Source organism: Hibiscus syriacus, unplaced genomic scaffold (genome assembly GCF_006381635.1).
Source record: "Hibiscus syriacus cultivar Baekdansim isolate YM2019G1 unplaced genomic scaffold, ASM638163v2 tig00111783_pilon, whole genome shotgun sequence".
NCBI lineage: Eukaryota > Viridiplantae > Streptophyta > Magnoliopsida > Malvales > Malvaceae > Hibiscus > Hibiscus syriacus.
Window position 1 is genome coordinate 4962422 of NW_024063178.1, and position 24421 is coordinate 4986842.

The 24421-nt window shown below is 38.0% G+C and overlaps 1 long non-coding RNA gene across 1 annotated transcript; it reads left to right on the forward strand.

Annotated features, from left to right (window-relative positions):
* Positions 1-485: 485 nt before the first annotated feature.
* On the forward strand, positions 486-16079 carry LOC120170570. Its single transcript, XR_005520789.1, has 5 exons — positions 486-818; positions 899-1027; positions 1327-1704; positions 5127-5134; positions 16069-16079. It is a non-coding gene; the product is annotated as an uncharacterized LOC120170570 (long non-coding RNA).
* The last annotated feature ends 8342 nt before the right edge of the window (positions 16080-24421 follow it).

The following is a 24421-nucleotide window of genomic DNA, read 5'->3' on the forward strand; positions in this document are numbered from 1 at the left end:
ACTCAACATCACGTACCTAACCCTTATGTCAGCCCCCTTTGACATGCAAAATGGTTGCCTAGGCTGTGTTTCTGGCATTCCCCTTTAAAATAACGGGTAAATGATATCTCATACTACTCAATTACTATTAGATTACAATGAGTTGCCGTATCTAAAAATATTACAAACAAATCTCTCAATTAATTGATTGTTACAGATGTGTCATTTTGTCATTAAGTGTTTAGTGAACGTTAACTTTTAATAATAATCGAGTAATCATATTATAAAAATCGATAAATTAAATGACATGATTATTATATTCAATAAATAGAATGACTCAGTAATAAGTTATAACTAAAGATTAACGTCCATTATACGTTTACATAAGAGTGATGATTTGTAGCAATTAATTTAATTGTATGCTTATATTTTTAAAAAATTTAGTGACATTTGTAATATTACTAATAATTAAATTATTTGTGGTGTATTTATCCTAACATAATATTGCTTTTAAACCAAATCATGCTTTCAATAAGTTTTCTTCAACTAGCACACCATTACCAAATTCATATATCAAGCTCTTAATAGACAGGATAAAGTTCAAAACTTATGCTACTGACCCTAATTTGGTACTATATGCCTGATTTCCCTCTGTTTTCTCTGTCATGTAGGCAACTTGAGCACCAAAATCTGGGGTTTTGCTTTTGTTTGCAGAGATGGATATCTATTGAAAAGACTGTAGCTTAAGAAAAGGGGCATGGAGTCCTAAAGAAGACCGGAAACTGACTGCTTATATTAAGATGGGATTTGGAATTGGGCAGAGATGGCTAAACCAGCAGGTGGATTAAGCAAAGAACAATACCCTTCTTTTGTGATTTTACAATTTTGTTTTTTTTATGTGTTTTGTTTTACTTTGTAGGATTACAAAGGTCAGGGAAGAGTTGCAGACTTCGTTGGGTGAATTACTTAAGGCCTGGAATTAAACATGGGAATTTCAGTAGGGAAGAGAGCAAACAACAATTGATTTACATGAAAAGCTTGGAAATAGGTAAGTTTCTGCAACTGGACGAATGGTTTTTTTGAGCTCAAATTTTTATCGAGACCTTTCAGAATTACAAGAAAGATTTGGGATTTTAGGAATTTGAGTGATAGGATTAATACAAGAATCTGGAAATCAAATTTCATGTGGAAATAGTTATAGTTGTTCCTACTTGGTAGTTTATAATATTAGGAATCTTGAAATTTTAGACTCTGTGAAATTGTATGATTGTAAAAGAGTGGGAGTAGATGGAAGATAATATTGTTGGAATTTCTTTCGTATCATGAAGGATATGGTAAATTTTGCAGATGGTCACAATTGCATCAAAATTGCCAGGAAAAACTGATAATGAGATTAAAAACCATTGGCATGCTCACTTAAGAAACGTTTTAAGTACGACCTGAATTCATTGCCTGAGAGTGAACCTTGCCAGCCATCCAATGCTGAAACAGACCGAAATACTTCATTCAGAATTGATCTCCCAGCACACAATGTTCCAAGACCATCTATTTTGGAAAGCTTAGGTTTGATTTCTACCGACATTTTGCCTTCATCGAGCTCGAATCCACCGTTTGAAATCGAATAAAAGCCAAACATCAAGGGTCCGTTGGTTCATTGACAACTTCAAAGTATAATAGGCCATTAGTTCATTGTTTTCAGCAGCAGCCAGCTCTCAGCTGGTGTTTGTTCATGTATACCAGGGTAATTCCTACAATGATGTTTGACACGATTAAATCTCTTTTTTGATCTCAAATTTTTAGCTGCTACACTCATTTGGTTGTATGTTGAAGATGATATTGTAAAATGTTGTACACTTGGTATTAATGTATCATCAAATGACAAAGAACTTTGATGTTCTTTATGTAATATTTCAAGTTTGAATCTCGACGTAAACACTAACAAGTAACACTATTTTAAACATTTGAAGCCATGTTCTTGTTTCGAGTTTGAATCACGTCGTAAACACTAACAAGTAACACTATTTTATACATTTGAAGCCATGTTATGTCTTTCATGTCAGCAGCTGCTCCCTTGGTTACATTTAAAAAGAAAGAAAACCCATTAAACAAAATGAATTATCTTTACCCTTCTACTTTCACTGCATAAACCAATCAATTTTCGACTACGCTTGATGTTTGAATTAGAGAAGTACATAGAAGAGGGAAACGGTTAAGAAGAAAGTAAAATTGTATTTAAGAAATAAAGACGATGAACAAAACATCTTGATTAAAATCAGCTTGAATAGGCCGAGGCAAACAAAGCCTACTTATACAACAAAGGCCCAAAGTCAACAAAGAAGACTTAAATGAACAAGACTGAATCATAACAGAAATCGTTAGGCAGTTGCACCTATAGAGACTATCTCTATCATTCTCCTGGTCCTTTTTCTTCCTAAATCTCCTCAGCAGAAACCACTGAGAGTCTCCTTCGAATATGCTAAAAAGGAGGAATTGGCTTGGTTAAAACATCAGCCACCTGCTCAGCGGAGGGAACAAAGTTAACTACAAGTTGACCACCAAAACTCTTTCCTGAACAAATGATAATCCAGTTCGACAGGCTTAACTTAGTATGATGAGTTGGATTAGTAGCCATCGACACTGTTAAGTGTTATCACACCAAGCAACAGGAACACTGGACAACTGAACACCGATTTCTTTCAACAAGTGTTCAACCCAGACCAGCTCAGAAACAGTATTAGCCAAGCTTCTGTACTCTGCTTCAGAAGTTGATCGATAGACAACTGGTTGCTTCTTTGAAGACCACGCAACAAGATTGGGACCCAAAAAGATACAGTACCCAGTAGTTGACCTTCTATCTTCAACAGAAGAAGCCCAATCAGCATCAGCATAACACACCAAATTACATGCTTCATCTGCTTTGAACATTAATCCATAACTAAGAGTGCCACTAAGATATCGCAGTAGACGTTTGACAGTTTTCCAGTGACTGTCATAAGGCTTGTTCATGTACTGACTCACTTGATTTACAGTACAAGTTATATCAGGACTTGTAAGGCAAACATACTGTAATCCCCCTATTATACTTTGATATAAATGAACATCAACAAATTCCAGTCCATCATCATCCCTGAGTTTGGGCACAACAATTATAGGAGTGGGAGTAGGCCTGGTTTGATGATGCAGGGGGATCCGAGACAGATGATGCTGAGCTGTCAGATTGCACGTTGATGGCGCTGAGATACCATGAGTTGGCAGATCAGCGCAAAGGCGGGAATTGATTGTGACATGTTCCTTATTGGGGTCGTTTTGAGTATGTTTCAGTCTTTTGGCCATAACTTTGGCTACAGGTGTCAGAATCGCGCATAAGACCCCAATCCGGAAAGCTCTTTTCGACGCGCACGCTCTCCACATGGAGCTATGCTCCATGTGGCCTTTTTTTCAACCTCAAATTCTGCCGTTTTCCCCTCCGAATCACTAGATTTAGTTATTTTTTACTATTTATGGTAATATTTCGATTGTTAATTAGGAAGTCAATTTAAATCCGATTTAGACCGGATTTTTGGGAGATTGCTTATTTTATTTCGAATTTCAATTTAGAGTGATTTTCGGGATTTTGCTATTTTTGGCAAAATTCGAATAAATACGATTTTTGCTATTTTTGGCAAAATTCGAATAAAGACGATTTTTTTAGCTATAACAGTCCGGCTTGTGGACTGCTTTTGGGACAGTTATTGATTTTATAATATTTTATTAAACCCTAGAGACTTTTTTCTCTGGTTTTTGGGCGAATTTTCTCTTGTGAATCGTCTGTCGGAGCTAGCCTACAGGATAATCACTATTCTGTCTGGCGTCAGTTGGTATCAGAGCTTCAACATCTTCTTGGGAAATTTCACCAGTTTCAATGGCTGGAGGTCGTGGTCGTGGTCGTCGTGAGCAGGTTCCGAATGAGGAAGCCCAACGCCGTGATCGCAGCGTTCAGGATGTGATGATTGCGGATTTGCAGAGGCAAGTCGCAGAATTAACCCAGCGCCTAGCGGCGCAGGATTTAGAGGATCGTGAGGCCTCTGATCACGATACAAATTCCACTTTCGAAAACCCATATCACAATCGCGCAGGATTCCGGGGGCAGGATTCCGGAGCACCGTGGTCGGGAGGAGCGTCATGGAGACCTCGGTTTTCGGGTCGATCTCCCTGAGTTTTCTGGTACATTACAGGTCGAGGGATTCGTGGATTGGATTAATGAAGTGGAGCGTATTTTTGAATATAAGGAAGTCCCCGATCGTGTGAAAGTGAAACTGATCGCCATCAAACTCAAGGGCAGAGCATCTGCGTGGTGGGAACAGTTTACGACGTTCACGAGAAAGACAGGGCAAAGCCAAGATCACTGATTGGGAGAAGATGAAAAAGAAGATGAAGGGCCACTTCCTTCCCTTCGGCTACACGCAAACCTTATTTCAGCGACTTCATGCGTTGAGGCAGGGCGCGCGATCAGTCGATGATTACACGGAGGAGTTTACCATTGGTCGCCCGGAACGATTTATCTGAGACGGAGGAGCAGATGGTGGCGCGATATTTGGGGGTTTACGCCAGCCCTTGCAAGATGTCCTCAGCCTTCATTCATTGTGGAGTGTTTCGGAAGCATACCAGCGTGCACTTGCTGTTGAAAAACAGCAAAACAGGAGACCAGTGATCAGGAGCGATCACAACAGTCGACCAGTTCGCCCTCAGAGTCCCGTCCTGCTCAGCAGCCACCGCAGGTAATTCTAACCCTACTATTAGATGTTTTCGTTGTGGTGAACAAGGGCATAGGGCGACTGATTGCAGGAAGCCTGCTAGTCAAAAGGCAAAAATTTGTTGATTGAGGAAAACGTGGAAGACGAGACTGAGGAGATTGGCGAACCCGTGTATGACGATGATGACTGATGATGCTGTATGGAGATGGTCATGAGACTCTGGTCGTTCGCAAGAGTCTACTTACCCCCAAGGGCGATTCAGGGGACGATTGGTTGAGAACCAATATTTTCCACACGACTTGTACAGTTGCAGATAAAGTCTGCAAAATGATCATTGACAGCGGCAGTTGTGAGAATGTAGTGTCCGAGGAGGTTGTCCAGAAATTGCAGTTGAAGACGGACCGTCATCCTAAGCCATACAAGTTGTCATGGCTAAATAAAGACAGTGAGGTAACAGTTGATAGGCGATGCCTGTGTCTTTTTCAATTGGTAGAAAATATTTTGATAATGCCTGGTGTGATGTTGTGTCTATGGATGCGTGTCATATATTGTTGGGTCGACCTTGGCAGTATGATCGTAGTGTCATTCATGATGGACGGAAGAATACATATTCCCTTAGCATCAAGGGAAAAAAGATTGTGTTGGCACCCCGGCGGGAAGGACTTACTCCTACCCCAGTAACCCATAATACTAATCTGCTTTCTATGTCCAGGTTTTTAGATGAGATTGAGCATGGCGACGTGGTCTATGCCTTGCTACCTTGCGAGAACAATGCAGTAGACGTGGATACAGATTTACCAGTAGAGGTGCAGCGGTTGCTAGCAGAATTCTCTAACTTGATGCCAGAGGATCTTCCTCCTGGACTACCACCTATGAGGGATATTCAGCATCAAATTGACCTTGTTCCTGGGTCAAGTTTGCCAAATCGACCAGCATATCGCCTCAGTCCCAAGGAGCCGAAGAGTTGCAGCGACAGGTGGAAGAGTTGTTGGAGAGGGGCTATATCCGAGAGAGTATGAGCCCATGTGCAGTCCCTGCTCTGTTAGTGCCAAAGAAAGATGGTTCTTGGCGTATGTGTTGACAGCCGAGCGATCACAGAATTACAGTGAAGTACCGGTTTCCAATTCCCCGTCTAGATGATATGTTGGATCAGCTATCTGGTTCTAAGATCTTCTCAAAAATTGACCTTAAGAGCGGTTACCACCAAATCAGAATAAGGCCTGGAGATGAGTGGAAGACGGCGTTTAAAACGCCACAAGGGTTGTATGAGTGGATGGTCATGCCTTTTGGGTTATCCAATGCGCCCATACATTCATGAGATTTATGCATCAGGTCTTGCGGCCTTTTATGGGGAAATTTGTTGTAGTTTACTTCGATGATATCCTCGTTTATAGTCCGACATGGACTTCACACTTCGATCACCTCCGTGCTGTTTTGAGATGCTGAAAACGGAGTGCTTGTTTGTCAATCAAAAGAAGTGTTCTTTCTTCACTACTTCTGTGACTTTTCTTGGTTTTGTTGTGTCTACTGATGGTGTTCATGCAGATCAGTCAAAAATAGATGCAGTCTTGGAGTGGCCCAGACCAGAACCTTACATGACATCCGAAGTTTCCATGGCTGGCGTCTTTTTACCGTCGATTCATTAGAAATTTCAGTACTCTGATCGCCCCTATCACAGAGTGCCTCAAGGGGCGTGATTTCCAGTGGTCTGAGGAGGCAGAGGCCAGTTTTCAACTGGTCAAGCAGAAGATGACCGAGGCTCCATTTTGGCACTTCCAGATTTTGACAAAGTGTTCGAGGTAAATTGTGATGCATCTGGCGTTGGCATTGGTGGTGTTCTGAGTCAGGCAGGTCGTCCGGTTGCTTTTTTCAGTGAGAAGCTATCGGGATCAAAGAAAAATTATTCCACTTATGATCTGGAGTTCTATGCCATAGTTCATCCCTGAAGCATTGGCGTCACTACCTAGTACAGAAGGAGTTTATTCTGTTTACCGATCATGAGGCCTTGAAGTACATCAATGGCCAACACAAGCTGAGTAGACGTCATGCCAAGTGGGTAGCATACTTGCAAGAATTCACTTTTACGCTGAGGCACCAAGCAGGGATTTGAACCGCGTCGCAGATGCCCTGAGCCGTCGTACCTTACTTCTCACCACCATGAGTACTAAAGTTGCAGGATTTGAGACGTTCACAGATATGTATGCAGCTGATCCTTCCTTTGGAAGGATATTTCAGGAGGTAACTGAGGGTCACCGTCATGATTTTGTTTTGCATAATGGGTATCTGTTTCGTGGATTACAATTGTGCATTCCAGATTGTTCATTGAGGCAGCAAATTATAAGTGAACTCCATAATGAGGGACACTTTGGCCGAGATAAGACATTGGCCCTTATCTCTTCTGAATTTTATTGGCCCAAGTTGACTAGTGATGTGGCCCATTATGTGGACCGTTGTTATGTGTGCCAGCGATCTAAGGGAGTTCTCACCAATGCGGGATTGTACACTCCCTTACCTGTTCCTGAAGCTCCTTGGTTCGATGTCAGCATGGATTTTGTACTAGGCTTACCCCGCACCCAAAGGGCCTCTGATTCTATCTTTGTTGTGGTTGACAGGTTTTCCAAGATGGCTCATTTTGTAGCTGCAGAAAGACTATGGATGCTGACCGGATTGCCCATCTCTATTTCAAGGAGATTGTGCGTTTACATGGTGTTCCTCGATCCATCACTTCAGATCGTGATACTAAGTTCATCAGTCATTTCTGGAAGAGCCTGTGGGGAAACTGGGAACGCAGTTGAATTTCAGTAGCGCCTACCACCCCCAGACGGATGGCCAGACTGAGGTGGTGACCGAAGTTTGGGAAACCTTTTAAGGTGTTTGCAGGAACGAAGCCGAAGCAGTGGGATTTGGCATTGCCTCAGGCAGAATTTGCCTACAACAGATCAAAACAGAACCACAGGTTTAAGCCCATTTGAGATTGTCTATGGTCAGAACCCATCCGGGGTGTTGGACTTAGCCCCTATTCCACGTATAGGACGTTTCAGTCCTAAAGCAGATGAGATGGCAAAGTATCTTCGGGTATCCATGAGCAGGTGAAACAGACCATTCATGAGAGAAATACCAAGTACAAGACTCGGGTCGACAATCATCGTCGTCAGGTACTTTTTGATGTTGGTGATTTTGTTTGGGCTGTATTAACTCGTGATCGTTTTCCTGTTGGTGAGTATAATAAGCTTAAGGATCGGAAGATTGGACCTTGTGAGGTCGTGCAGAAGATCAATGATAATGCTTACAGGTTGCGACTTCCCAGTCACTTGAAGACTTCTGATGTCTTTAATGTGAAGCACCTGAGTCATTGTTTTGTGGATCCTGATGACACTACTCTGAACTCGAGGACGAGTTCTTTCCAACCCGGGGCGACTGATGCAGGGGATCCGAGACAGATGATGCTGAGCTGTCAGATTGCACGTTGATGGCGCTGAGATACCATGATTGGCAGATCAGCGCAAAGGCGGGAATTGATTGTGACATGTTCCTTATTGGGGTCGTTTTGAGTATGTTTCAGTCTTTTGGCCATAACTTTGGCTACAGGTGTCAGAATCGCGCATAAGACCCCAATCCGGAAAGCTCTTTTCGACGCGCACGCTCTCCACATTGAGCTATGCTCCATGTGGCCTTTTTTTCAACCTCAAATTCTGCCGTTTTCCCCTCCGAATCACTAGATTTAGTTATTTTTTACTATTTATGGTAATATTTCGATTGTTAATTAGGAAGTCAATTTAAATCCGATTTAGACCGGATTTTTGGGAGATTGCTTATTTTATTTCGAATTTCAATTTAGAGTGATTTTCGGGATTTTGCTATTTTTGGCAAAATTCGAATAAATACGATTTTTGCTATTTTTGGCAAAATTCGAATAAAGACGATTTTTTTAGCTATAACAGTCCGGCTTGTGGACTGCTTTTGGGACAGTTATTGATTTTATAATATTTTATTAAACCCTAGAGACTTTTTTCTCTGGTTTTTGGGCGAATTTTCTCTTATGAATCGTCTGTCGGAGCTAGCCTACAGGATAATCACTATTCTGTCTGGCGTCATTTGAGCCATACCAGCCTCGACAAGCAACTCAATGTATTTTCTCTGAGTCAGCAACAAACCAGTGTCATTATGCTGAACTTCCATGCCTAGAAAGTGATCAGGCTCTCCTAGGTCCTTTAAAGCAAACTCGACAGTAATCATGTTAACAACATCACTCACTTCATCAATATTAGCACCAATGATGATAATATCATCAACATATATAATCAGAAGAACACTTCTATCATTAGTTCCTCGAATAAACAATGAGGTATCAGTCTTAGCTGCAACAAAACCCATTCTCCCAACCAGAAAGCTTTTAAGAGTATCAAACCATGCACGGGGTGCTTGCCTAGGCCCATAGAGAGCTTCCTTAGCTTACACACCAATTTCTCCCCCATTGGACCATGTGTTTCAAATCCTGGAGGCTGTTGCATATAAATCTCCTCATCAAGCTTTCCATTCAGAAACGAATTGTTAATGTCCACCTGACGAACATGCCAATACTTCATGACAACAGTAGCTAAGACTATTCGAACAGTAGCAGCACAAACAACTGTGCTAAAATTCTCTCTGAAGTCACAACCAGCCTACTGAGAAAAACCCTTGGCCACTAGGCGAGCCTTCAACCTTTCAACAGAGCCATCTGTTTTCTTCTTGACTTTGAAAATCCTTTTACAGCCCACAAGCTTGCGATCTTGAGGTAAAGGTTACAGTTCCCATGTGTTATTCTTAAGAAGAGCAGAGTTTTCGTCATGAACAGCCTGTCTTCACTCAGGATACTGAAGAGCTTCAAAAACATCAGCAGGTTCCTTGTACTCACACTCGGTCAAAAACACCTTAGGCTTGAATATCCCAGCTTTTCTTATAGTGATCATAGGATGATCATTTCGAACCAAAACAGATGAAGATGGAGGTAGAGATGGATGAGGTGGTGAAAGATGTGATGAAGATGGAAATGGTAGCGAAGATGATAATTGTGGTAGTATTGGAGGTGAGAGAGATGGAGATGATAATGTCGGTGGAAAAGATTGAGATGGAGAATGAGAAGATGAAAAAGGAAAAGATAAATGAGAAGATGAAAAAGAAAAAGATAAATGAGAAGATGAATGAAAACCCAAACGTTGTGACTGAGGAGAACTAGAGGATGTACTTTTGGAAAACGCAAATGAACACACCGAGTCTAGTATCTGAAAAAGAACCAACATTTGGGTTTGGAACAGCTGGACTGATATTTGGACTTGGAACAGCTGGACTGACACCTTGAGGAGACACAATATTTGGGCTAGGACTAGCTGGACTAACATTTGGAATGGACACAATAGGACTAAGACTTTGAGAAGACACAGCTGGACAAATTTGTGTACTGGACAAAGCTGAGTTGATATTTTGACAAGACACAATAGGTCTGACATTATGACTAGACCCAACAGACGTGTTGATCACAGGAAGAGGACGAGATAGAGTATTCCTAACACCTTTAGACTGACCAGAAAAGATTGCCCCATACTGCCCACTTTGAAATAGGAAAATGGACTCATAAAAACGAACGTGCCTAGACACGTACACTCAAACCTGGAAGATCTAAAGGTGATTTAATTAAATTGATACTCTTTAATTGAATATTTTTTTTAGTATCGATTATTTTATATTTTTTGAAGTGATATTTTTTCAGTTAAGGTGGTGAAAGTAACATCTTCATAAATGTACTTTATTTGATTTTATGTTGAATTAGATATCATGTGTGAAAGGCGCATCATCGGAGACTCGTCTTTCATTTAATGTCTTAAATGCCCATTAAATTTTTTCCAAACTATTCCTCTTTCTCCTCTCCCTATATAAACTCCTTCAATCCCCTCATTCTTCACACCAAAATCATCTTCTCATTTCTTATATAACTCAAATTCTCCAAATCTTTGAGTTTTAAATTTCTTATTAGTGGTAAGAAATTTATTTTTCAGTTATTATTTTTTTAAATAGTTATTATATTTTATATTAATATAATTATAAAAATATTATTTTTATTAAAATAATATTTATATAATTATTTATTTAAATTTATTAATTAATTATTTTTTGTGCTAATTATTTTTTTTATCTACAGTTATAATGGAAAGTGAAATGCTGCTACGATTGGATGTTAATCATATCTCCAGACATTTTAGCGATATGGTAATATTTTTTTTATAATTAATGTTAATATTTATTGTTATGTTTAATTTAAATTTATTATGAATTTATATTAATTTTAATTTTTTATAATGCATATTATTTAGGATACTGATCGTATTTTAGAGACATTTATTAAAAATTCACGTATACCGACACCGAAACGTATTTTGCCATTTTTGGCTTCTGTCGGGTTCGGATATATTGCAATAATTATTGGTGGTTGCAAACTCGAACCTGTCCTAATTTCTGTATTGATTAAGAGGTGGAGGCCCGAGACACACTTTTCACCTTCCATGTGGAGAGGCTACAATTACATTAGAGGATATCTCTATGCATTTGGGGCTTCTCGTCGATGGAAATATGATGTGTGGTATGGCGGATGGTGACTGACAGTCAATTAGCATTGATTATCTTGGAGTTGCTACGCCAGAGTTTAATGGAGGTAGAATAATTTTATCTTAGTTGAAAGCTAATTTTGAGGTTTTAAATGAAAATGCTTCAGAGGATCAAGCAAAGGCATGTGCTCGGGCATATATTCTACGAATAATTGGAGGAATATTGATGCCCGACAAATCTCGCAACCAGGTGCATTGTATGTGGTTGCGGCATCTGATCGATTTTGATAAGCTGGAAGATATAGTTGTGGCGCTACAGTTTTGGCATTTCTCTTTAGAGAAATGTGTCGGGCGACGAATTATAAGAAAACTGCTATCAGTGGATGTCTCATGCTTCTGCAATCATGGGCGTGGTTCCGCATGCCTTTCTTATGCCCGATCGTGAATGAACCATACGTATTCCCCTTATTATTGAGGTAATTATCGAACTAAATTTTGATTTAAATATTTTTAATTAAATAGGGTGATATTTAGTTTATATTATATTTCATAGGTGGTCGATGAAAAGAAATAACCATAGAAGTATACCTACTGGGTTAGAGGAAATTCATCTACTTATTGATACAAAAGATGGGTCTGAGGTATGATTTTACACCTGTTTAAATATTAATATTTTAATTTAAAATGCTAGATATAATTAGAATATTTTATTTATTTGAATTGTATATTTATATTGCAGTTTCAATGGATACCTTATGCGAGCGATGAAGTGAAGGCTTGCATCTCACCCCACCTTGGTGGGTCATTAGAGGTTTGGATATCGATTATACCTCTTATATATTATGCTATTATTGAGTGGCATCCAGTTGATCGCGTGCTCCGTCAGTATGGTTGTACGCAATATATTCCTGGAGCACCTAAGAATTTAGACGACGTGCATAACATAGATAGACGAGGAAAGCAAGATGTTAGCTGGGTGGTGAGACACAGATATTGGATTGCGCTTTGGGAGAACCGGTATGCAAAGTTGGCCCCTCGACAATATGATGCTGAAACTAGTCATATGGTTACGGATAACTATATGGACTGGTTTAATGAAAATGGGAAGTCGTTTCTACTTTCGGCGGAAGCACGAGGGGTTAGCATTCCTAGGGTCCGAGAAAGACGTCAACCGTCTCAATATCATCGTCCCCCGATGCATGGACTGAGAGAAGGTGCTATCGGTTCTACATCAGTCCCACCACAACATCCTTATCCACCGATGCCACAATGGTACATGCCTAGCCCTCCACTTCAGATGCCATCTCCTCAGGGGTATATGCCAAGCCCACCAGTTCATATGTCATCTCCGCAGGGTTACATTCCTAGCCCGCCAGGTTACATGCCTAGCCCGCAGGGTTTTATACCATATAGAGGTACATATACAGCTATGTTTAATGATCCAACATATGGTTCATATGTATCTTATTTGGCTGGTGGTGCTTCTCCTCAGACACCTCAATCTCCATCTGGATCACAAACATCGATGCCAATGTTTCCACAGTTTTCACAGTTCCCGGGGAGCGGTGGGATGGTTACTAGTACTACTCCAGGGTCGTTATTTTATACATGCCCTTCAGCCCCTTCAGCGTCATCTACGCCAATTGAAGAAAATGCCGATGATGATGATAGTGAAGATGAGGAGACTGAAGAACAAGTTCCACGAAGAAATCCTCCGCGAAATAGACAACCACCGCCATGTGGAACTCATTCGAGAAGACGACATCGGTGATCCAGTTGTATTTTAATGTTATTTAAATAGTTATATTTCAGAAATTTATGTAATTTGGTTATGTTATTTAAATGTTTCATGGTTGTTACTTCCAATATTTTTAATATTATTTTTTATTCAAATTTAACATTAAATGTTTAATAAATGTTTTTAAAATATAAATTATAATATTCGAAATTTAAAATTAAAATAAAAATAATATTATTCGAAATTTAAATTTAAAATATAAATTATAATATTCGAAATTTAACATTAAATTCAAGTTAATATTCCAATTATATTCGAAATTAAAAGTTATATTTCAATTATAGTTCACAGTACTTAAATTGAAATTAAATTTATCCATACATATGATTTTATCATTAACATATATATTAAAACGTATACATTAAAATCAACTTATCACTTCATATTTATTCGTAAAAACATGTCGATGCTCATTCCATACAATTTCAATTAGGGATGGCAAAAAAATCCGAACCCGACGGGAAAAACCGAAAACTGAATTAAACGGGGACGGGGAAAAATCGTTTATGCTAAACAGGGATGGGGAAAAACTATTTATGTTAAACGGGGACGGGGACGGGTTTAGTAATCCTCGCCCCGATTACCCGATTACCCGGCCCGATACCCGGCCTGATAAATATTAAAAATAATTATTTTATATATATATAATATTAATAAATTTAAATTAAATTAAATATATATATATATATTTATATATTTAATTTAAATATATATACTCGGCCCGATACTCGTTTAAATAACTGTTTATGCTAAACGGGGATACCCGTTTCCCCGCGGTTTTCCCTGATTACCCGATGGGGATCCCCGTTTAAATTCCAATGATTTTTTAAGCGGGGACGGGTTTTTTAAACGGGGACGGGGGGACCAATACCCGGCCCGTTGCCATCCCTAATTTCAATGTCACAATAAATTTTTCACTTCACATTTATTCAATTTATCTATAACATTTTATCTAATTTATTCAAGCTTCACATAACGTTTTAATTTAAGTTATGAACTTAAATTTATCTATATGTATAATTGTATCCTTAACTTGCTGAACTTCCAAAAGAAGTTAAATTTTGGTTATAATTTACCTGATTTCACCATCCATTTATAGTTCCCAAGGAACGCGCTTTAAAGTCCCCTAAGGAATAATAGGTATTGACATGAATAGTTCCCGGGGGACATAAGTGACATAATAGGGCAATGATAACATATTCTCTGACAAAATAATGAAAGGCGCCCCCCCGGGAACGCGCCTTCACGGTCCCCTAAGGAATAATATGTATTGACATAAATAGTTCCCGGGGGACATAATAAGTGACATAATAGGGTAATGATATCATATTCTCTGACAAAATAATGGAAGGCGCGCCCCCGGGAACGCACCTTCACGGTCCCCTAAGGAATAATAGGTATTGACACGAATAGTTCCCGGGGGACATAAGTGACATAATAGGGCAATGATAACATATTCTCGGACAAAATAATGGAAGGCGCTCCCCCGGGAACGCGCCTTCACGGTCCCCTAAGGAATAATATGTATTGATATGAATAGTTCCCGGGGGACATAAGTGACATAATAGGGCAATGATAACATATTTTCTGACAAAATAATGAAAGGCGCGCCCCCGAGAACGCGCCTTCACATGAATAGTACCCCGGTTATAGACATTATTATATGCAACGTATTATAAACTTTCAAAATAAACTTCATTTCACAAGCTTTGAAATTCTCAAACTCTAAATTTCTCAAAAATCTTAATCCACTATTCTCTGAAAATGAGTCATCTTTCTACTGTTGTTTTGTATGATGGAGAAATTAAACAAGCTGAAGAGGGGGTTGTTTTTGAGTCAGATCATTATATCCCCTTAACCTTGAAGAGAAACATCACTCTTGAGGAGTTAATCACAAAAATTTCGTTAAAGATTCATGTAGCAGGCCGGAGAAGACTATCTTCACTTCAGTACAAATTTCCTATTGAACTTTTTCCGCTCACGTATACATGATTTCAACTTTTAAACAATGATGATGTTTCTATGATGGTTGATGCTCATATGGGAAGTTCACAATCTCTTATTGAAATGTATGCCACTTTTATTGAGGTCCGTGCTTCTCGTGGTCTCCCATATTCCTCTCACTTTGGCATTGTATATCAAGCTAATCAAGTTGATAGCCCGACACAACTGATCTGTACTGATTTCACATCATTAATGGCGTATCCAACACCAGATGCCATGCCATCAAGTTCAGTAGGAAGGCATTCATCTGCAACTGCTTATGATCTCAACCCACGTGGTTTCACCAATAATCCATATGGCAACATCTCTTCTACTTCAAGGGGCAGACATTCATCTGCCAATGTTTTCGACTTACATATGGAAATGCCAACGAGACGACAGTCTATTCACATCCCACATGATACAATGGCCTCAAGTTCAAGAGGAGGACACACAAGCGGGAACTTATTTGACCTCAACATTAGATTATCGGAGGAACCATCATCTCCACCAGAAGAACCTCTTCGGGAGCCAGGTGCAGATGGTGCTGAAACGGGATTATTCGTTGAACCTGACTCACCACAGTTTAACGTACATTCTGATGATGACGAGGATGACATTCTGATAAATACAACACCAGCCGAACTTCCTGCACATATGTATGGGGTTAATTATGATGTAATGTATGAGCCTGAATTTCTGGATCTTCCTGATGTTGGCAACTATGGACTTCAATCAACAGTTAATGACGGTGATTTATATATTGGAATAGAGTTCGCATCGAAGGAGGAAGCAATGATGGAAATAAAGAGTTACAATATTCGTAACTCAGTTCAGTCCCGAGTTGATCGATCTAACACAGAGAAATATGTCTGCTACTGCGTCCAACGTGATAATGAATGTCAATTGATGGTTCATGTATCAAAGAAGAAGAGGAAGAACAACTTATGGGAACTAACCAGATACAACGGTCCTCATACGTATTATGCAAGAGGTATAAACCAGGATCATCCCAACTTGGACTCCAACATTATTTGCCAAGCAATCATGCCCATTGTGAAGCAAAGCTCTCATATAGATGTTGCAGTGTTGATTTCTGCTATACAGTCACAATATGGGTACACCGTCTCATATAAAAAAGCTTGGTTGGCAAAACAGAATGCCATTTACAAACTTCATGGCGAATGAGATTCATCTTACAACGAGCTGCCTAGTTGGTTTCATGTTGTGCAAAGACTCAATCCCGAGACAATTGTTGAGTTCGAAACTCAACATCATTACGTGAATGATCGAGTGGTTCGTGATCGCTGCCAATTCTACCGTGTCTTTTGGACTTACCCTTAATGTATTAATGCAGTCAAGTACTGTAAACCAGTTGTCCAAATTGATGGTACTTTCTTGTATAACTCAACATCATTACGTGAATGATCGAGTGGTTCGTGATCGCTGCTAATTCTACCGTGTCTTTTGGACTTACCCTCAGTGTATTAATGCAGTCAAGTACTGTAAACCAGTTGTCCAAATTGATGGTACTTTCTTGTATGAGAATTCAAACAAGTTTTATTATTGGTTGTGGTCCAATATGGAAACCGCAATATTCTTCCCGCTGCGTTTGCCCTCGTTCAAGGAGAAGACACTGAGTCTTGGGCTTTTTTCCTTAAAAATTTACGTTTACATGTTGTCACCAGGGAACGAGTATGCATTATTTCAGACCGAGGAGCTGGGATAAAAGCAATAATGGACTCTTTGGGTACAATGTATAGACCTCCACATGTTCAACATCGTTATTGTGTCTGTCATATTGCTGCAAACTATTACGGAAAATACAAGAAGAACGATGAACGTCAATTAGTCGTGCGGATGGGTATGTTACTTTTCCCCAATTTTTCTATCATTTTCGCATTACTTATTTATACTTCATATTAACTATTACATATTCCTAATGGCTTAGGTTACGAACTCTTACCTCAAAGGTTTGAGTCGATGCTACAAGAGTTGTTTGGCAAAAATAAGAAGGGGTGCGAGTACATTATGGACATCAGCAAAGAAATGTGGACAAATGCGTATGACGGGGGGTATCTCTATGGTCATATGACAACAAACTAGGCTGAAGCAATAAATTCAACCTTAAAGGGGGCGCGTCATTTACCAGTCACGACATTGGTCAAAATGCTATTTTCGTTTGGGTCAACTCTTTGCAAAGCTCGGTGGACAAGCTCTTACTTGGATGCAAAACGGTCATATTTACCACCCAAGACTTGTAGCTCATTTACAAAAAAAGGTGGCTGCATCAAATGAGATGTTGGTTACAAATTTTTCTCGCACCCGTGAATTGTTTCGTGTAACCGAAATGCCACGTCAGTTGCAAGGGATTGAAGCTAACTCTTTCAGAGTTAATTTGCATGAGAGGTGGTGCGATTGTGGTTTCTTTCAAGCACTCAAATATCCATGCTCTCATGTCATTGCAGCTTGCTCACATTCGCATTTGGACTACAAAAATTATGTTGATCCCGTATACCAACTTTCACAAGTATTCAAGGTATATGAATTTGAGTTTCCGCCTATAGGAAACGAAAGATACCCAGATGAGATTCAAACTTAGCTTACAATTGTACCAGATCCATTGCTATTGAGGGACTCAAGTCGTCCAAAATCTACTAGAATACATTGTGATATGGATATTTGGGAGAAGTCAACAGAACAAAAATGATGTGGGCATTGTAGAAACATCAGACACAATAGAAAAAAATGTCCAGCTCTATTATCATCACATAACCGTTAACCCTTATGTAACCTAATATTCTATTTAAATGAATGTTTTTGTTTCTAATATTTAAATGTAATTGCATTTTCTACAATTTCTCAATGTATAATAATAATAACAGATTAAATGTGTAATTATACTAATTTTATTAACTTATGCATCAATATTTTGGTTAAATAATAATAACAGATGACTAGATTGATAATATTTAAATAATTAAGTGATAAAATTAATAGATCGATAATCAAAATAAAAAATAATAATATAACCATACGTGTAATATAATAATTTTATACATTTTTCATATAACTACAATAAAATAAAACTAGTTTTCATCTGTTGTTCTATCCGATTAATGTGGATAATACACTTCACCTTTAACACACATTAAAAAAATACATTCAATAATTATTAAATTATAACTGAAACAATTTACATAATATATTACTAATTTATAATAACAATAAAAATAAAAATTTTATTATTAAAAAAATACCACGTGGCAACTGAATCAGCAAAATAAAGGTAAAGCGCGTCCCCGGGGATGCGCCTTTCACATGTGGCATCCAACTCAGTGTAAAACCAGGTAAAGCGCGTCCCCGGGGATGCGCCTTTTGCCACCTCAGCCGAAAGGGTGCCACTTCGGGAAATATAGAACAAACGGTGCTAAAAAGGGAGATATTCGGTTAAAGGGTGTCAGTTTGGTCAAATCGCCGGATCTAAATACCAGTACCCTTTGTGAACAGCAAAAAAACCAAGAAACATACAAGGCACAGACCTAAACTGAAGTTTGTGTTTACTAAAAGATCTAAGCAATGGAAAGCACGGTGTATTTCTCTAAAAATTATCGGTGATCGGTATATTTATCGATCTAACACCAGTCAGATTATATTTTTCAATCTAACACCCGTAGCAGTAAAGCGCCCCCTTGAACCGCGCTATATGCTGATTTGGCGTCACGTGGGGTATAGCGCGCCCCCTGTACCGCGCTATACGCTGACATGGGTTACACGTGTGTATAGCGCGCCCCCTGATCCGTTCTATACGCCACGTAGGGGTATATCGCGGATCAAGGGCCACACTATACGCCACGTAGGGGGTGAATTATATTTAACGCGATCTCTGGTCCGCGCTATATCTTTTATCTGAATAATTACATATAGCATAGTGTAGGTACCGCGCCTTATATGGTTATAAATACCCTCCTCCGCCGGTTAAGTTTCTCACATCTCCTCGCATCTCTCCTCTCAACTTATAAATTAATACAACAGTTCCGTCAACGAGTAATAATTCTGGCAATCTTCTCATATTTGATTTAGAAGTTCGTGCGATTTTTCGTTATAAGGTAATTTTGTTATAATTTTTTAATTATACTTATTGTTTATTATCATTATTTGAAAAAATATTATACTAATTATTTTCAATTAATTTTTATGTTTGTAAAATTGAAAAGCGAGAGCATACGTCGAAATAGTTTTGCGGTGTAGGTAAATAATATAAAATTATATTATTTAAATTATTTACGTTGATGTGTAAAAAATTTATTGTGTTATATTTTCGTTCATATATAATTTATTTAATCAGGTTTGTTTCAGTTATTTTTTTCAGATATAATATTGCCGCACTTTTAATCTCAAAGAATGGCGTGACTTTCAGCTATTGTTTATTATGATGGAGAAATTTGAGAAGATGAAACCGGCGTTGTTTTCGTATCAAATGAGCGTTTTAAAATATCATTCAAGAGAAACATAACTCTTGAGGAGCTGATAACGAAGATTTCGAGGAAGATTCATGTTGGAAGTAGTAGAAGAATGTCGTCGTTGCAGTACAGATTTCCAACATCATTGTTGCCATTAACTTATACAGCTTTCGAACTTTCGAACAATGATGATGTTCAAATGATGGTTGAAGCTCAAAGTAATTATTTAGACGCCGCTATTGAGATGTATGCACATTTTGTTCAAGTGTGTACTGTTCGGGGTCAATCATTAAGCTCCCACTATGGGCTGGCTGAACAAGTTGACAGCCCGACTACAGTAATGTGTAATGATTTTAATGCCATAATGGGGAGACATTCATCCGCAACTCCTTACGATATGTACCGAGGTGGGTCCACGAACAATCCGTATGGCAACACCGCGTCCAGTTCAAGAGAAAGACATTCATTTGCAAATTTCTTTGACCTTAATATGGAGATGTCATCGACGCAACAATTTGTGCAGTTTCCATTTGACACGATGTCTTCAAGCTCCAAGGGAAGGCATTCGACTGCGAGCTTTTTCGATCTCAATGTCGATATGCCTTCTAGTTCAAGGGGAAGACATGCAAGTAGTAGGTTCTTCGACCTAAATGTGGAGCGCATGGAGGAACCATCATCTCCACCAGAAGAACCGCTTCGTGAGCCTGGTGCGGATGGTGCTGAGACCGGACTATTAATTCACCCAGAATCACCGCAATTCAACTCCGATGATGATGATGTAGATGAAGTTCCAGGAAATGTGACACAAACTGACCCTCCTGCACACATGTATGAAGCTGATTATGGTGCAATGTACGGGCCAGAATTTACGGATATGCCTCATCTCGGTGACTATGGATATTACTCATCAATCAATAATGGTGAGTTATCTTTAGGCATGGAGTTTTCAAGCAAAGAAGAAGCGATGATGGCTATCAAAAATTACAATATCCGTAATTCTATTCAGTCTATAGTTAACCGATCGACGACCAAAAAATATGTATGCTACTGTACCCGACGCGAAAACAGATGCAATTGGATGGTTCGCGTATCAAAAATGAAGAGGAAAAACAACATATGGGAACTAACAGTATACAACGATCCTCACACATATTATGCTGGAGGTGTCAACAAAGATCATCCCAACTTGGACTCTGAAATGATATGCCAAGCCATCATGCCCATGGTAAAAGAAAACTCTCATATAGCTGTTGCAGTATTGATTTCAGCTATACAATCGCAGTATGGGTACACTGTCTCCTATAAAAAAGCTTGGTTGGAAAAACAAAATGCTATTGTCAAACTTAATGGCAAATGGGATGCATCTTACAACGAATTTCCAGGTTGGTTTAGGCTGGTGCAGACGTTGAATCCTAGGACAATTGTGGACTTCGAAACCTCCTATGCATACTATAATGATCGAGTTCTTTGCAACGAGGCCAATTCTACTGGGTTTTTTGGAGTTACCCACAGTGCATTAATGCTGCCAAATACTATAAGCCCGTGGTCCAGATCGACAGGACTTTCTTGTATGGAAAATACAAGCAAGTTTTATTATTGGCAGTTATCCAAGATGGCAATCACAACATTCTTCCAGTTGCTTTTTCTCTTGTCGAATGAGAAGATACAGATTCTTGGGCTTTTTTCTGTTGAGTTAATCGATCGACGGAATTGGCCAAGAGGGGGGTGAATTGGCAATTAAAAATTTCGTGGAAGCTTTTGCAGAAAATTGAAAGTAATTGCACAGTGATTTACAGTGGTTCGACTTTCTCAAACAAAGTCTACGTCTACTACCTTAGCTATCCACACTAAGGATTTTCCAACAAATTCACTAATTTGTTCTTTCTTTTGAGGCCAAAGAGATAACCTTACAAAATCCCTCAAGAGTATACCCCAACTCTTGAGAACACTCTTTTTCCCAAAGAGAAGATTACAAATTTGCAAACTTTCAAGAAAACCTCACAAGGTAATATGTTTGCACAATTCTAGAACAAGAAAAGAACACTCAAAGATAATTACAAATGAGCACAAATGGTGTTCTTGAAAGCAAAATGAATATTGAAAGGAAAATTGGCTTGATTTGCACAAACTTGGTGTTTGATGCTTTCTCTCTTGTTTCTCTATGATTTCTTGTTGATCAAGGGCTTCAGAACTTGTTTAAATACACCTTGAATCACATCTGAACGTTGGGGATGATTAGTGAAGATCATATAGCCGTTTAAGTGTGAAAGCAATTAATTTTTCTAGGTGGAGCGTCTCATGCATCGATGCATGATCAAGTATGCATCGGTGCATACGTGTAAAATTCAAATATTTTGACCGTTGGAACACTTGATGCATCGGTGCACCAAGTGTGCATCGATGCATGAAATGCATTCGATGTTTGAAAATAGCCTGAGTGCATCGATGCATGGCTTATGCATCGATGCATCAAATGCATTCGATGTTTTGAAAATATTCAGAGTGCATCGATGCATGGAGAATGCATCGGTGCATGGAATGCATTCGATGTTTCAATTAATTCACTAATGCATCGATGCATGGTTGATGCATCGGTGCATCACCTCAAATAATTGAATTTAGGCTTTGATTTTGGTTCAAAATACTTTGTGAAAATTGTTTTAAAAATAGTTTAAGTACAAATCATAATTTTACACATTTAGTAAGGTTTAAAATTGATCTTGAAAAACTTGGAGTAATAATTTGATATTCGGTTAATTGAATCGAATATAAAATTGTAAAATCATTTGTAAAATCTTAAAATTCATTTAACTTAATTTGTTATATCGAAATATCAAAAATGTTTTCAACAATCTCCCCCTTTTTGATATAACAAAACATTTGAGTAATATTAAGATTTGTTTAAGAAATTATTTTTGAAATCGATTTTGAAAAACTTACTCCCCCTTACTATAGCACATCTTAAATTTTCTCCCCCTTTTTGTTAAATCAAAAAGACTCTATAAAAACGTTTTAAACAAGAATTTTGAAAAACATAGCCAATTGATATTATATATATATATATATATATATATATATATATATATATAGGCTGCTAAGATCACAATCAAAAGAGAGATTAGCCATTAGTTTCATAATCAATATTCATAAACATAAATGGATAATTGGTCATAATGCAACTAATATGATGATGCAAAAATTAATAAATATTAAGCTCAAAATGAAAATTCAAACAAACTATCCATAAAACATCCAAATCTTATATCCAAATGAAGTCAAGCAAGTCAAACAATAACCCCCAAAATATTCAAAATGGTTTAACAATAAACGTTCAAGACGAAGTTCTAGGACGTTTGGGATTAGACATGATTAAAGTAAATCGGAATAAGGAATATCACCTGCAATTTGAAACACATGTATGCACAATCAATTCCCAAAACTCAAATGAGTCCTCAATAATTCAAGGTTCTCTAAACCATATCCTAATGGGCATGTTTTGAAACCTATTTAAAAAATAATATTTGATAATCATAATATAGTTTTCATGAAAACAAAACAATTAAATCAAAAATCTTACTAATTTTCGTTTTTTTTAAGTTTCGAAATTCAAAGAAAATTTTTTGAAAAATTGTTTGTTTTTGACGAAATTGGTAGTAAAATCTAGTTTAGAACCAACAAACAATAAATGCCCGATATAATGTACATTCTAGAACTAATTAAAACTAGTTCTAAAATCATAAATTTGTAAAATAGAGGTTTTTAGAAAAATACCTTGAAAATTCGGATTGATAGGGGAATGAGGAGATGTTTTGCACGATTTAATGAGTGTAGCAGGTTTGTAGGATGAAAAACTTGAAGAATCCGATGTTTTCCCGAAGATTTTGAGCAAAAATAGAGATTTGAGGTGAGAGTGGGACGAACGGCCGTGAGTTTATATTTTAGGTTTTGAGAAAAATGAAGAAGATGAAGATTTTAAACCTAAAACCCGACGGATGCATCGGTGCATGGTCTTATGCATCGATGCATATTCAAGGATGCATTGATACATTGTTAAATGCATCGGTGCATGAAGCAGAAAAATGTCAAAAATCCGTTTTAAACACTTAAAATGCTAAATAATTTGGCTCTAATGGTAATGGCAACTCATATATCAAAAATTAATTATGTTCAATCAATCAAATTAATCTTCAAACTTTATTTGAACATAAAATTAATTTTTATTAAGAATCATAAACTCCCCCTAACTAATAGCAAGAATACAATTTATTACTATAAGCATTTTTCAGTATTTATTAAAAGTGCTAAATTATTTTAAACACTAAGTGAAGATAGGTCAGTTAAACCTAATTCTCTCCTAAGTGTCCAAAATCTTTCTTTATCTAAGGGTTTTGTAAAAATATCCGCTAATTGGTGCAAAGTATCAACAAATTCTAGAACTACATCTTCCTTAGTGACATGGTCCCTAATGAAGTGATGTCTTATTTCAATATGCTTAGTTCTAGAGTGTTGGATGGGATTTTTAGTGAGACAAATAGCACTAGTATTGTCACATTTGATAGGAATGGTACCTACTTCAATTCCATAATCAAAAAGTTATTGTTTCATCCATAAAACTTGTGCACAACAACTACCGGCTGAAATGTATTCCGCTTCAGTGGTAGATAATGCAACACAATTTTGTTTCTTTGAAAACCAAGAAATCAACATATTTCCAAGGAATTGACAAGTACCGGAGGTGCTTTTCCTATCTAATTTGCATCCTCCATAATTCGCATCAGAAAAGGCATGCAAGCTAAAGCTAGAGTCTCTAGGATACCAAAGTCCTAAACTAGGAGTGTCCTTAAGGTATCTAAAGATTCTCTTAACAGCTAGTAAATGTGATTC